General features: G+C 43.0%; 1 protein-coding gene and 1 long non-coding RNA gene across 21 annotated transcripts in view; one reads left to right on the top strand and one right to left on the bottom strand.

The window, feature by feature from the left end:
• Positions 1-14412, top strand: part of SVIL (supervillin) — a 144349-nt gene that overhangs the window by 49745 nt on the left and 80192 nt on the right. The window lies entirely within an intron of this gene.
• Positions 576-12007, bottom strand: LOC134162964 (uncharacterized). Its single transcript, XR_009964507.1, has 5 exons — positions 11829-12007; positions 11271-11434; positions 7631-7815; positions 2006-2212; positions 576-662 (listed from the first exon to the last, which is right to left on the bottom strand). It is a non-coding gene; the product is annotated as an uncharacterized LOC134162964 (long non-coding RNA).

Below are 14412 nucleotides of genomic sequence, written 5' to 3' on the forward strand. Positions count from 1 at the left end.
TCCTGCACTGTTTCCAAATAAAGGCATGTCTGAAAGGGGAGTTAAGCTTCCAACTGCCAGACCTTAAAAAAAAAAGACCTTATACCCATAGACTGAAAAGAGGTGATTTATCTGCAGCAAACTGTTCCTCACACTCCCCACCTCACTTCCCTTTCTCAAGTTAAGAGGAAAAGTTGCTTTGAAATTTAAATCATGGAAACTGGTTGTTTTGAACTCATGCTCTATAGCAGACAGTTTAGGAACCTAAGCATCAGCCCTGGAGTCACCTCAAACTTGCTAAAATGTCCAGTCAATGTATTTCTTTTTTTTTCACATTGAGAGCAGTTTAAACAGAAAATGCTTGTGTTGCTGGAAGGTACTTTAGTAAGTGAGTCTTTCCTTGCATATAAACTATCTTGCATGTGATGAGTGGAGAAGTTGAACAACTACCTTTACAATGCAAGGTAGTAGTTCGGGTGACTTTGGTTTTTATTATTTCTTAAACCAGAAGTACTCTTTGTCAGGGTTTAATACAAGTTTGAAGTAACATAATGGTGTTTTGCTGTGTTTGATCTAAGGACATGGCTAACATGAGGTTGTTAGGAAGAGGTAATTTATTAGACCAGCTGGTATGGGGGGAAAAAATGAGACAAGCTTGCAGGCACACCACCACTTCATCAGGCCTGAAATAGAAGCAGCAGATTTCAAGGTTAAACAGAAGTTATGAAAAACTACTCATTTTAATCAGCCCTGCATTGAACTGTCAAAGAAGAGCTTGCTGGTATGGTATTCCTTCAGTGGAGAGGGGAGGGTGAGAAAGTAACTGTTTTACAGGAGAAAGAAATAAGGAGTTTACAGCCTGTTAAACAGGGGGAGGCTATAAAACCAGTACCTGAGCAGTCCATGGCTGTTTGTTGTATCTGGGGGAACTAGGAAATTTTAGTTATTTGTCTTCTCTTTGGAAGGTTTTATTTCTGTAGGCTTTTATTTGAGAATCAAGACTGCAAGATCAGTCATTTCTAGACAAATAGAGTTGGGTTTATCTAAAAGAACTTTATTGGGCAAATCTAGTTTCAGACATTCTTTGTCATCTGGCTTCCTTCCTTTGCCTATATGGCTAACTTAAGAAGTTACCTAGTCAGTTCATGGCTGTAAAGGTAATAGCAGAAAGGAAAAAAAAAAAAAAGGAAAAAAAATCTCTATTGTTTGTACAAAGTATTTACTTCTTAAATCAGATCAAATCTATTCTAACAAGAAGCCCTGAATGCTAGTAGAATTTTTAGTTATTATTTTCCTCAAGCAGGAACCAAATTTAGAACTGAAATATTAAACACAATTTCAAGGCTTTATGGAATGATAGATGTTTTACTTGTGCTGTTAATAGAGCTGTCAATGTGCTGGTTTTAAGCTTTGAATTAGGATGTTTTATCAGCATGGTTTCAATACATATCTGATGTATTGTATACTGTTGATGTATATCGGACTGTGGAGAGCAGGAGGAAAACTATTCTGTGTTCTTTTTCTAAAGCTGTTCAATGTTTTTCTTTAGTGCTGTATCATAAAGTGATTAGTATTATCGTTAGAGCAATGTCAGATTAAACTTGTTAAAGTAGAAGTCATTATCTTCTAACTTGCTCATTTCTAACTTGTTCATCTGACTTCTTAGTTCTTTTTAATGGGCTGTACAAACATCCTGTAAATTAACCTCTGTATATATTAACAGTTGCTTTTAAAGATATGGTATCTGGCTTTCTCATGCAAAACTGACTTCCGTTATCAATGATAATGCTCAAAACAACTGATGTTGTTTGAGTGGTGTCAGGAGTCTGCCTGTTTTGTTTTGGTTTTTTTCTGAGTTCCACTGCTGTGTATTAAGAGGGCAGGGCTGTTTACTCTGCTATGTCCTGTTAGTATCAGAGGGGCTGGATAGGTAACCCTTTCATTTAACCCAAGCTCTGGGTAGGTAGAGGAGGTCAGAAAAGCTTAATCTTATTTAGATAAACTACTTGCCAGGAAAGGGGTGCACCTGTACTGGCATTTGTCTTTCTCTGCCAGAAGACAGCTTCCTCCAACCTGCTGAACCAACAGTTTGAAAAAAGTTGTCATGTACTGGAGCCATTTAACAGCAAGTAGGATACATTGAGGGAGAGATCACAGCATCTTCTATGATCCTTGATGTTGTAGGATACGGCATATCTGTGTCTTGGTGTCCTTGAAGGCAGTTGTACAAAAACTGTCAAAGACTAAGGTATGTTAAAATATCCGTTTCACGTGGTGCTTCAGTCACATAAGTCTTTGGTCAGTTGGCAAGCGTGGGAGCCAATGCTTTTGTGTTCTGCCTTCAAATTTTTCAAGAAATTGCCTGGAATTAGTTGTGAATGTCCTTCACCACCACCACTTTAGTAGCAGTACCACTGCTTTGTAAACCTGTAATGGGTCTCAAGAGATTTCCTAAAAACCTAAGCTGGACACCAAATCAACCTAAGACTGGTCTTGAGATGTTGGATGGCTTGAGTATTGCTTCTGTATAGCAAATTCACAGGGAAACTAATATTAGAGGCTAAAACTAATATAGTGTTTTAATATTTGACCAAAAAGGAGTAGCAGCAGTAGGCATTCAAATAATTTTTGATACAGAATCATAGAATAGTTAAGGTTGAAAGGGACCTTAAGATCACCTAGCTCCAACCCCCTGCCATGGAGGGGGGTTGTGCCACCTCACACTAAAAACTGTAATCTAACTGGAGCTTAATGGAGTATGGTGGCTCAGTTCTAACAGATAAAGGGCTGTGTTTGTATATTGGCTGCACATTGTGTAAGTAGCTTTTATCTATGGCAGAGGTAATCAGCATGCTCTGTAGTTACAGCAAAGGTAAAGTTGGAATAAGAGTATTTATAGGATTCCATCCTGATAAATTAATACTGCCAGTGCTTGGAAAGGCAGAGAATAAATTGGCATGACACTCGATGGTATTAAAAATTGTGGGGGAGGAGGGAAAGAGTATTTGTAGCAGTTCCAGAAGATGGAGATGGGTATAGCTATATATTATTGTGACACAAGGGGATGTAAAATCTGTTCAGGGTTCTTCTTACCATATTATTTTCCAAACCCTATCTCTTAGTAAGGGTAACTGAAAGGAAGTCCAAGTCCTGTTCCAGTCTCTAAACTTGAAAATTGAAGTATCCTGTATGGACCCCACACTTACTTATTTTTTTCACAATCTAAAATATTAAGGGGAAAAAAATGTCTCTGAACAGGAGCTGTTAAGCCTTTAGATAGGGAAATAGAAATAAAACGTACATTTTATTTTTCTGGGGAAGGGATAATTTTGTTACAGTATTTAACAGTGTGTTGCTGGATGTTACTGCTATTTGCCACAAAGTATTGAATGTGGAACACCCTCAGTGGCATGCTTCACCCATAGAAAGCAAGCACCACAACTAATAGTTTATCACTAATACAGAGAAATAACTGCTTATGTTAAATAATGACTTTTTAAATAAAACAAGGCAGTGGTCTACACGGACGTAGATTTCTGTCATTCCTGGTGCTGATTCACCTTGGCATCCCTTCTCTTCCTTGCCTTTCTATGTTTGGAAGTAATTTTTTAAGGTTACCTACCAGGCTGCCTGTCTTCTGCTTTTCTTTGTTTCCCAAATTACAGGACAGAAAGATAGGATAGGTGAATAAGACTCTTTCAGAGAGTTGTGAGCTCATTTCAACAGAAAATTTTCTTACAGTCAATAGATGAAAAAAAAATTTTCAAAAAGTCTCCCAACCTAGCAAACTTTTTTTCCTGTTAACATTTTGTGAAATCTAGTTTCTATTTAGATGGCTTTCACACACCCTCAGACCCTTCAAATATCAGCAGCTGGATGCTCTCACACCATTTCTCATAATGACTTGCAAGAAATACAGATAATTCTTGGCAAACAAAAAGCTCTCAGAAAAGGAACTAGCTAAGAACTTACATATGCCAAACTGTTTAATAGAATAGTTTCACACACACGTATATCCTTGAGGGAAGAAAGTGAGAATTTGACTATAAAAATGAAGTTATGATTTCCAAGTGAAATCCCTATGTAGTGTCCTCTCTAGAAGCAATCCTCTAGTTTTGTTCAGCCTTCATTAAATATCATTCTAGTGTTCTGGATCTCCTTGGATAGGATTTTGTTATCTTACTACATATTGTGAGCTAATGCAACTCCTGGACTCCAGTTTTTGCTGTCTTGACATCCAGACTTTTGGGTATAAGCTGCTGGTTACAGTTTGAAACTGCCCAGGAAACAAAAATAAAGAACTGCAGAAAACACTGCAGCTTTTCGCAGTGATCTCATGCATGGCCACATGCTGTCAAGATGTTTAAGTTTCTTGTAGTGAGCTTTAATGCAGGCATACTTTCCATGGGAGTTTAAAACACTGCTGTAGTTTGAGTTAAGGCCATTGGCAAACAATGCGCTTACAAGATAGTCTAAATGTCTTGAATTGTAGCATTGACTGAGCTTTTTTTCTGTTTACTATTTAAGAATTTTTTTAAGTCAAAGCAAGACATGTGTAAGCTGAAGTGCAATGTAAATTACTAAATAATTTATTTAGATAAACTGCTGGATTACCTAACTCTTATACTGCTTAATTTTATTCAGTTCTTCCACTAGCACTATACTAGACCAGGTATAGAAAGGCAGTGAGGAAAACAAGCATCTTGCTTGGACTTCAAAATGCTTTGTGCGAGACATTGATACAGAACTCAACAGTAAATGTGCCAGTAGTGATGGTGTGCCAAAATAAAGCTCCCAAATGGCTCATGGAGGCTTCTTGTTGTAGGAAGAACAACTATTTTCATGCTATGAGGATACCTTTCTGCACACTGTGAGTAGGACACTGTGCTGACAATAAAGTAGGTGCATTTCAGTTAATTTCTTGTGTATGTTTCCCATATGTGTTTTCTTAAGGTGCTGAAGCTCACACACAATTGCTCTTTATTGCTTGGATTGCAAACTGTGGGAGCAGCCTTAGCTGTGGCTGTGGAGACTGGGAGGATGGTGGAGTACTTTAACAATGAAGCTTCTCAGGGTCCATGCACCCCAAAATTCCCCAAGGCTTGTAACATCTCAATTGTTGGAAGAACTATACAGCAGCTTAAATGTCATCCATCAAGTTCCTGGAATGCCTAGAGGACTGCTTCCACAAACAAATGTTAGATGTGCCAACCAGGAATGAGGCACTGCTGGAGCTGCTGCTCTCAAACCAAGAAAACCCGCTTTGTAGTATCTCGGCTAGTGCCAGTGTTAGCTGTGGTGATCACAGTAGTTTGGGATCTGGCTGACTCTGCTGAAGGTTAGTACTAAGACCAGAGGTTTAGATTTTAAAAGGGCAAGCTTGAGCTCATTCAGAGCTGAGTTGAGAGGGATTCCATGGGAAGCTTCCCTGGAGGATAAAGGAGCTGAAGTGCTGGGAGATGTTCAAGAATGCTCTATTGGAAGCACAAAACCAGTTTGTTCCCTTTAAAGATAAGGGAAATAGGTGGGGCAAGAGACCCTCTTGCCTAAACTGCAAGCTTCTGAGTCTGCTCAAAACCAAAAGAGAAGTGTGCCAAATATGGAAAAATGAATACCTGTTGAGAAGTACAAGGGCATTGCCAGGGTGCGCAGAGATGCACTTAGGAAAGCAAAACCTCAAGCTGAATTGAAATTGACAAGAGATATTAAAAACTACAAGAAAGGGTTCTTCAGGTACATAAACAACAAGCAGGAACAGTAGGAAAATACTGGCCCACTGTTAATCAGGAGAGCTGAATTAAGTCATCAACAACACTAAAAAGGCAGAAATTCTCAGCACTTTCTTCACCTCTGTCTTTACCAGCACATTTGGTCTTGGGAACAAAAATCCAGGTTTATAAAAACACAGATCCAGCATCAGTAAAGGAAGAGTTTGTACTGGAACTATTACAGGAGCTTGACCCCTACAAATCAACGGGCCCTGGCAATATCCACCTGAGGCTGTTAAATGAGCTGGTTGATGTCACTGGGAGGCTGCTCTTCATAATCTTTGGGAAGTTGTGGAGATCAAGGGATGTTCCAGAAGGCTGGGAGAAGGCTAAGATAAGGTTTCTCACAGCCTTCTTCTAGGGAAACTGATGTGTTATAATCTAGACAAGTGGTCTGTGTGGTGGGTGGAGAACTGACTGGCTGTCCACAACCAGAGGGTGTGATAAATAGCTCTTTTTCAAACTGGCAGCCTGTCACTAGTGGGGTCCTTCAGGGATCAGCGTTGGGCCCAATGCTGTTTAATATTTTCATAATTAATGCAGAAGACGGCATCAAGTGTGTCTTGATGAGTTTGCTGATACCAAACTGAGCAGGGAAGTGGACACTTTAAAAGGGAGACCCACTCTGTAGAATAAGCTTATCTAGCTTATTCTATCTTATTATTATAGGCTGGAAGAGTGAGTGAACAAGAACCTTATGAAATTCAACAGGGACAAGTGTAAGGTTTTGCACCTGGGTAAGCACAATCCAAGAGTGCAGCACAGGATGGGGCCTACCTAGCTAGGGAGCAGCTCTCTGGAAAGGTCCTGGTGGACAAGAAGCTCAATATGAGTGGATAGTGTGCAGCTGCAGCAAAGAAAGCTAACAGGATGCTGGCTTGCATCAACAAGGGCATCACCAGCAGAGATAAGATGTCATTATCCCACTCAGTGCTTGTCAGGCCACATCTGGGATACTGTGTCCAGTTTTGGTTCCTCCTGTGCAAAAAGAGACGTGGACAGGCTGGAGAGGGTCCAGAGAAGGGCCACAAAAATGCTCAAAGGACTGGGAAGTCTGTCATATGAGGAAAGGCTGAGAGAGCTGGGTTTGTTCAGCCTTAAGAAAGCTCAAGGAAGACCTTACCACCATATTCCAGTATTTAAAGGTTGGATACAAAGACGATGGAAATTACCTTTTTACAAGGAGTCACATGGAAAAGAGGAGGTAATGGGCACAAGCTACTCCTGGGGAGATTCTGATCAGATATGAGAAAATATATTCACACTCAGAACAATCAGCCACTGGAATAATATCCCCAGGGAAGTGACAGATTCCCAGATGTTGGACACTTCCAAGATTCAGCTGGACAGGAAAGACTAAGATAGATTGGACCATATGGTCCTTGAGGTCCCTTCCAATCTGGTATTCCATGATTCTGTGATCCTATTGCCCCTGAGAACTGCAAGGTCCTTGAGTGTGATGTGGGTGGTAAAGAGAAGTCTTGCTGCAGAACCTGCTGCATTTCGCTGCTGGCTTTTGCAGCCCTCCTGAGTGTTGTCTTCCTGCAGCAGCTAAACATATTGCTGCCTCATCTGTGCTAGCAGAACACTTGGCTCAGCGCTAGACTGTGCTCACACATGACAGGCCCCTAGTGACTGATGATTTTGTAGCATCACCTGGCACAGGGCTGTGTCCCACTGTGTCCTGCTGGCTAAGAAGCATTGTGCTGTGCACATCTCTGATTTTAATACAGGATTCCTCAGCAGTGGTTTTGCTTCACTTTTAGACAAATGCTACTGTAGGTGTATTTTCAAAACCCGAGTTGTAAGGCCTGCCTTGCAAGGACCTAGTCTAGCACCTTTATGTAGCTGGTTGTTAGTATATTACTTTAATAGCCAGTAACCATCAAGACATCTAGGGAGACCTTCATTTTTTCCAACTCTGATTTGCTCACACTGCCTGGCCTTTCTTTAAGTGATGTCTGTTTTCTTTTTCCATTACATATGCTCAGTGGCTCTCTTCAAACAGCACAGCGTTCCTTTGATGCTATTCATGGGACAGACAAGTTTACTGGTGAAGGAAATTTACCTGCAAAAGAAAAATGTCCAAGACTATCAGTATCCTTACACTATTGCGCTTCAGCTGTTGGCCTGCTCCATAGTGTGCTCTGTGTGCCCCAGGTTGGTTCAGGTCTCATGAATGCAGGTTTAGTTTCCATTGTCCAGATCTTGCGTAGTAGAGGGGAGAGTAACTATCAAGTACATAAGAAGGACATGGACCTGTTGGAGCGAGTCCAGAGGAGGGCCATAAGGATGATTAGAGGGCTGGAGTACATCTCCTGTGAAGACTGGTTGAGAGAGCTGGGCTTTTTCAGCCTGAAGAAGAGAAGGCTCTAGGGAGACCATAGAGCAGCCTTCCAGTACATAAAGGGGGCCTACAAAATGCTGGAGAGGGATTATTTACAGAGCGTGTAGTGATAGGACAAGGGGGAATGGCTTTAAACTGAAAGAGGGTAGATTTAGACTAGATAGAAGTTCTTCACTGTGAGGTTGGTGAGGCATTGGCACAGGTCACCCAGAGAAGCTGTGGATGCTCCATCCCTGGCAGCTTTCAAGGCCAGGCTGGACAGGGCTTTGAACCTGGTCTAGTGGAAAGTGTCCCTGCCTGTGGCAGGGGGTTGGAACTAGATGATCTTGAAGGTCCTTTCCAACCCAAACCAGTTGATATAATGTGATAAAATCATATGATTTTATGATTCTAACTGTGCTAAATTAGGCAGCCCTTTACTGAAGCCTCCTGGAGAAGGAAACCAAAACTCTGCTCAGTTAGGTGGCCTGGTTTGGGGAGGGGTAGAGTGGGCAAAGAGAGCCAGTGGGGTGGGACTGGGTCTCTGATGGGAGAGTCTGAAGTGAGAGCAAGAGAAGAGCTGGGGGTAGAAGTGTAGAGATTTGTGGAAGTAGAGGCAGATTTGGAGATACTGACGAGTGCAGTCTGATTACCCTTAGTATGGGGTGCAGGAGGAAGGTGAAGTATGCAGAGGTCCACAGAAATAAAATCAGGAGAGGGGGATTAGCAGTGACGATAGCTAGGAGACTAAAAGGAGTAGAGCTGGGAATGGCAGTCCAGTCTCAGGAAGATGTGTGACATTTGGGGTAAGTAGAGCTGAGCTCCTTCCCTGTGACAGTAAAAGGTGTGGTGTGCCTGAGCATTCCCTTACAGCCATCACACCGGCATCAAGGTTGCACCAGCCTCAGCGGCTGTCCTCTATACTTTCCCAAGGTGGTTTCAGGAAGCTGGACTGTAACAGACCTCCTGGCTCCATAAGCAGCTGCCCTTGTTCTTTCATTTGTAAGCTGTTTCTTTGCTCACCACATTTCATTTAAACAAAGTCATGATGGTTTTGCTTTTGAGCTTGAACTGACCATCTGTACACCAGGGAAAGAACAGCTCTTCGTTACCTCACCGAAACCCCACCTGTTTTCTCAGTGAATGTGTGCCTGCAGCACGTAATTGTTGATTATGTGGTAGATGTATTTCCTCTCGTGTGAGTGAGAGAGGAGTGTATGAGGAAAAAAAATCTTCAACTTTGATTTAAAGGTTAAGTAGTTACATGAGCCATTACTCTGTTCTTTCAGCATCACCTTTGATATGCATAGATTTTGCCAAAATTACATTTCTGCCCTGTTCCTGGAGAAAGAACTTTACTTGCTAGCTTTGCACCAGACAGGTATAACTGAGTATAAAACCGTGCATTGTACTGAGAAATGAAAAAGCCATTCTGCTTTGTGAGGGTAACTTCCCTATTGCTTAGATGTCATTTTGCATATAGGGTATTCAGAATATGGATTAAAAAATGCTAACTTTTTTTTATTGTTTTCCATCTTTAGCACAGTGGAGGAGACACTGCTGTATTTCTAAACTGTCCCAGAAGTTCTTTCCTCAATCCTGTCCTTTGGAATTTTTAATGTCTGTGAGCAAAGATGGAAAATGGGAGTGTTAGAATGGAGAAAAGTCAGCTGTTACTTTATCTCCTATTTAAGATTAAAACTGCGAAAGCATAAAAGCATTTGAAAGCAACTGCTAGTGTGCAGTTACACAAACGGTCCTAAATTAACTTGTGTCACCGGTAAGAGTGTCAGTTTTTGTTTTTTTTTCCTGGGTGTGCCCAAGTTTATTGACATTCTCCTTTTTAACAAAGAGGAGAGACAATGCTCCCCCTGGCACCTAGACACCTGTCAGTGTCTCTCACTCTGAGAGACTAGAAACAAATGGGTGAACCTTTTTCCTCTAGCAGGTAGTCCAAGCCCAATAGGTTTTCTCTCATCCCAGCCTGTATGTCTGTGAAGTGTTGACTGACTTCCATAGTTCAGGGTTACCCTGACTTCTTCCTTAAAACTCTGTTAATGGGTCTAATGCACATAGAATTATACACTAGTTTGGGTTGGAAGGGACCTGCAAGATCTACTGTCAACCCTCTGCCACAGGCAGGGACACCTCCCACTAGACCAGGTTGCTCCTCGTCCAACCTGGCCTTGAGCACTGCTAGGGATGGGGCAGCCACAGCTTCTCTGGGCAACCTGTTCTACTGCCTTGCCACCCATGACAGAGTTTATCTCATTCCTAATGTGTTGTTTAGTTTCCTGCAGCATTCATTATTGATTATAGTCATAAGAGCATACTGTGCTGCTGATCTAAGCAAACTGGACACAAAGTGAGTTAGCTTATTTTAGGACCACTTGTGTATACTTGTGTCTGACTGGCCCTTTTCTGAATGCATGTGTCCCACTTCTTTGTATTCCTGAAGCATATATTGGGTGAGAATAGACTTTGAGCAGAAAATCAGCAGTTCTGAGCCAAGATCTGTGTGTGCATCTAGGCAGAGCTTCATCCTGAAATAATAAGCCTACAAACTGTCAGCATGATTCCCAGCTGCATTTTTAAACATGCACTATTTAAAGAGTGAGTTGGCCATAGATGTTAATGCTTTTAATTATAATCATGTGAACCCCAGGTTCATTGCAGAAACAGGACATAACTGTGGTAGTTTGATTTCTTTCAGTGGGGTGATAATCACAGTTTAGTTTTACTCTCTGTGTGTTAAGGGATTTTTCTGGCTGTGAGAAATACCAGGTAGATGTATTGTTATATCTCATAGTGTTAGGTAGGTATTTAAACCTTACAGGGTTTAAATACCCAGCAGGGTGGTATTGTTTTGCTAGTACTGAGAAGCTAAGATATGGAGTTTACAAAATACAAGAACTACAAAGTCTCCAGGACTATGGGCAGGATGCTCAGTTTGCTGCCCAGCACCCTCCCATAGACCTGCACTCTCTGTGCCTGTCCCTGCTGCCTGGGGACTTGCGAGCTCTCCGGCAGTGCCCTCACTGGGGATGCTTCATTCAAGACAGCAAAGTGCTTAGGAAATTGAATGCCAATTTTAGAAGTATCAGGGTACAAATAATATCTGAACTGTCCTGGTATTTTACTGCTCAGTGCCAGTCACGGGAGGGAATAAAGGACAGAAATGCACTGCCTGTACTGACCTGTAGGGAAAAAGCCATTCTGAGCAGCCCCTTGGAGAGGGTGATCTGTACGGCTCTCCTCTGTCTGCCGGCTCTAACCAGGGTGCGGTCTCCTGGCTTTCCTTGCAGACTCTGTGCTGGGAAGAAGAATAGGATGCGGTCCAAATCGAGCATCTTGAAATTACCTTAAGGTATAAAGGAAAAACTAGTCTGAATCACAGGAGAGACAGTGAGCAGCAGAAGCAAGGGTTGGGGTTTATTTTTGCTAAATACAGCTATTTTGGGGACAGTAAGTCATTACTTTTGAAGCCACCTGTCTGAATTGCAGTGAATCTCACTGTAACTGATAAAAAGCATTAAATAATTAAGTAGTAGTGTTCAGATGAGTATCTGCACCTTCCTTTCATCTAGTTCCCTTGGTTCTGATGTTTGACAAGTACCTGTCAGCCACCTCGGCACTGTGAAGGTGGCTGTTTATCCCCTCGCTGCTGCCCTACTTTCAAGCAACTCACGCAGCGAGAAACCTGATTTTTTTTTCCAGCCTATTGGACCTAAAATGTACTGCGGCGAAAACTGTACCTGAACTCTCTGCACTTTCGCTCTGCCTCTGGTAAAGCCGAAGTACGTCTCCCTCGGCAGCGGGGTGCCGGCGGAGCTTACCCTCCCGCGTGGGAGCAGCCAGAGCTCCGGGGCTGCTGGTGCTGAGGGGCAGGCCGCGCTGGCGGTGCCCAGCGGCTGAGGGGGGCCAGCGGGGCCTGTCGGGGCTGGTGGGTAGGTGGGCAGGCAGGCAGGCTCCGGCTGCCGCCGCGCAAGGTAAACACTGGGTGACCTCCCCGCCAGCCAGTCAACTCGCGTGTGGCCTTATTAGGCAAGCTGCGGCTGCCGCTGCCGGGACGGAGCATGCTGGATGGCGGCGGGAGGAGTCCGCGGCCCAGAACGGATCCAGCCCAGACCCCAGGAGGGACGACCCAGTCCCGTGGCGCTGCCGGCGTGCTGCCAGCCAGCGGCTGCTGCCGGAACCCAGCTGTCAGCGCCAGCGTCGGGGGTTCTGCGAGACGTGGCTTTAAAAACTGAAACCCTGTTGCGCAGACGTTAGTGACAGGCGCTCTCTCTCTTTATGTGCCTTTCGTGCGCTTGGTTATAACCTTAGGACACCAGTTCACGCGGTCATCCTGCATACTGGAATGGTTTGTGGTGGCCTTTGCCAAGTGTATTTTTGTTCCTTGGGCTGCCTGCTTCTAGAGGCACACCTGAACTAAGAGGAATTATTTTGTTGTGTTGTATATGACTTCAGGACTTGTTTCTTCTCTCGTCTTGCACAGTTTCATGCCCTTTATTGGAAGATTGACTGTTACTGGCTAAAGCAATGATCCTGCTCCCAGGAGAAGGAGAATATTGGCACCCACTGCCTTTGTGCAGACCAGGGTTTGACTAGATTGCTTCATACCCATCTCATAAAAGCTGACTCTCACATGGAAGAACGCTTTAAAAAAACTCAAAAAAACAACCCTGTGTGTTTTTTCTATAGTAAAATCCCCACAGACTTAGTACTGTATAGTACAAGCAGATGCGTGCAAGCTTTCCTGGGCAGCCCTGGGAAAACTCTTCAGATGTGATTTGTGATAAACTTACTGTTAGCAATGTGTACCCTTCTGAGCCCTGGGCATGTCTATGATTTTTGCAGAGGCCTTAGGAGTGTATGAGGCCAATAACAAGAAAAGGCTGTGGCTGCTATGCATTTGAGCCTGCTCTCTAGAGAACAGGCTCCAGAAGTACAGCATCACTGTGCTAACCAGATTTTCTTTCCTCATGAATTTTTTGCTGAGCCATGTTTGATGCAAATTAAGCCTGGTGTATGTGCTTTTTCATAGTGACGTTATTTTCAGTGGCAGTACTTGTAGTTGAGCTGTCCTACCTTGACCATCAGCTCTTGAATAAAGTACCTGCTTTTTCTTCATTTCTTTTACTAAATATTTCATTTTCTGAGAAAGCATTGCAACATGCTATAAACAGGATGGAAGCTGGGGTCATGGATTTGTTGTCTGCAAGGCTGCTGTCTGCCTGAGGCTTGAAAATGACAGTTATATTTCAAGGTAAGTATGCAAGGGATATGATGTGGCCTGTGAAATGTCACATCACAGTGGTAAACAAAATTGATGTTTCCCTTAGATGACTATCATGAAGAGCCAGAGAACTTTGTTGTAAATTCTTCCTTGTGGTATGTGTGTCTTGCTCTGCTTCCTTATTGGGCTCTTACATGTGTGCAGTGATAGCAGTGCAGAGGTGTTCAAGAGCAGCCTGGAGAAAACTCAGTAGCATGGCTGGGGTTTCTGCATGGCTTAGCTCCATAGGGCCACTTACTGCTCCAGGCAAGGAGACCTGTTTGTGCTGGTTGTATACAATCTGACAGGAAGTTCTCTGCAGACTGAAGAGACTAAAAGTGTCAGGAGATGGGGAAACCTGTCCTGGAAACACTGGCCGCTTGTTTGGGACAGTTTGCAGACAGTCTCTCACAAATGCAGTTTAAACCCTTAGTCATTGCAGCAGCAAAGCTCTTATTCACTGCAGGAGTAAAGAAGCTGCTGCTTGTGTCACGACTTCAGTGAAGGATGTCCACAGAGCTGTGGCCAATGCAGCTTCACAGTCTGAGCCGCAGCTGCCTTCTGGTGAGCCATGATGTGAAATGCTCTTAGATACTGTTTTGCTAGGTGAAAACCCATGTCTCCTCAAAGTCCCTGGGCTGTTTAATCATTTAAAGTGTACATACTCTGAGGGATGAGTTTCTGCCTTATCCTCATTTCCAGCCATTTGCTCAGTCTGTGCCCAACTCTGCTCTGTACTTGACATCTTCTGTTACTGTTTCAGGCCCACAGACAAATAGGTCTGACTCAATTTGGATAATGTGCCTTGCTGGTATATGTGATTACCATGAGAGTGGTTTGTGTGTGGCCTTTGAACTTCCTTTAAGGAGCTAGTCTAGGCTGATCCTACTCCTAAAGATGAAAACCTTAAAGATCTTTTAATTATGCTACAGTTTTTCCATACAGTTTTGTGAACAATGATACAAGATGTGGGAATGTCAGGGGACATTACCTTCTTGTTCTCTAGTTTTAAAAGGTGTTGCAAGATTGAAACATACCAAAATCTCCTTTTAGGAGCAATT

Source organism: Pezoporus occidentalis, unplaced genomic scaffold (genome assembly GCF_034315485.1).
Source record: "Pezoporus occidentalis ecotype Australia unplaced genomic scaffold, CSIRO_AGI_Poc_V1 ctg195, whole genome shotgun sequence".
Classification (NCBI taxonomy): Eukaryota; Metazoa; Chordata; class Aves; order Psittaciformes; family Psittacidae; genus Pezoporus; species Pezoporus occidentalis.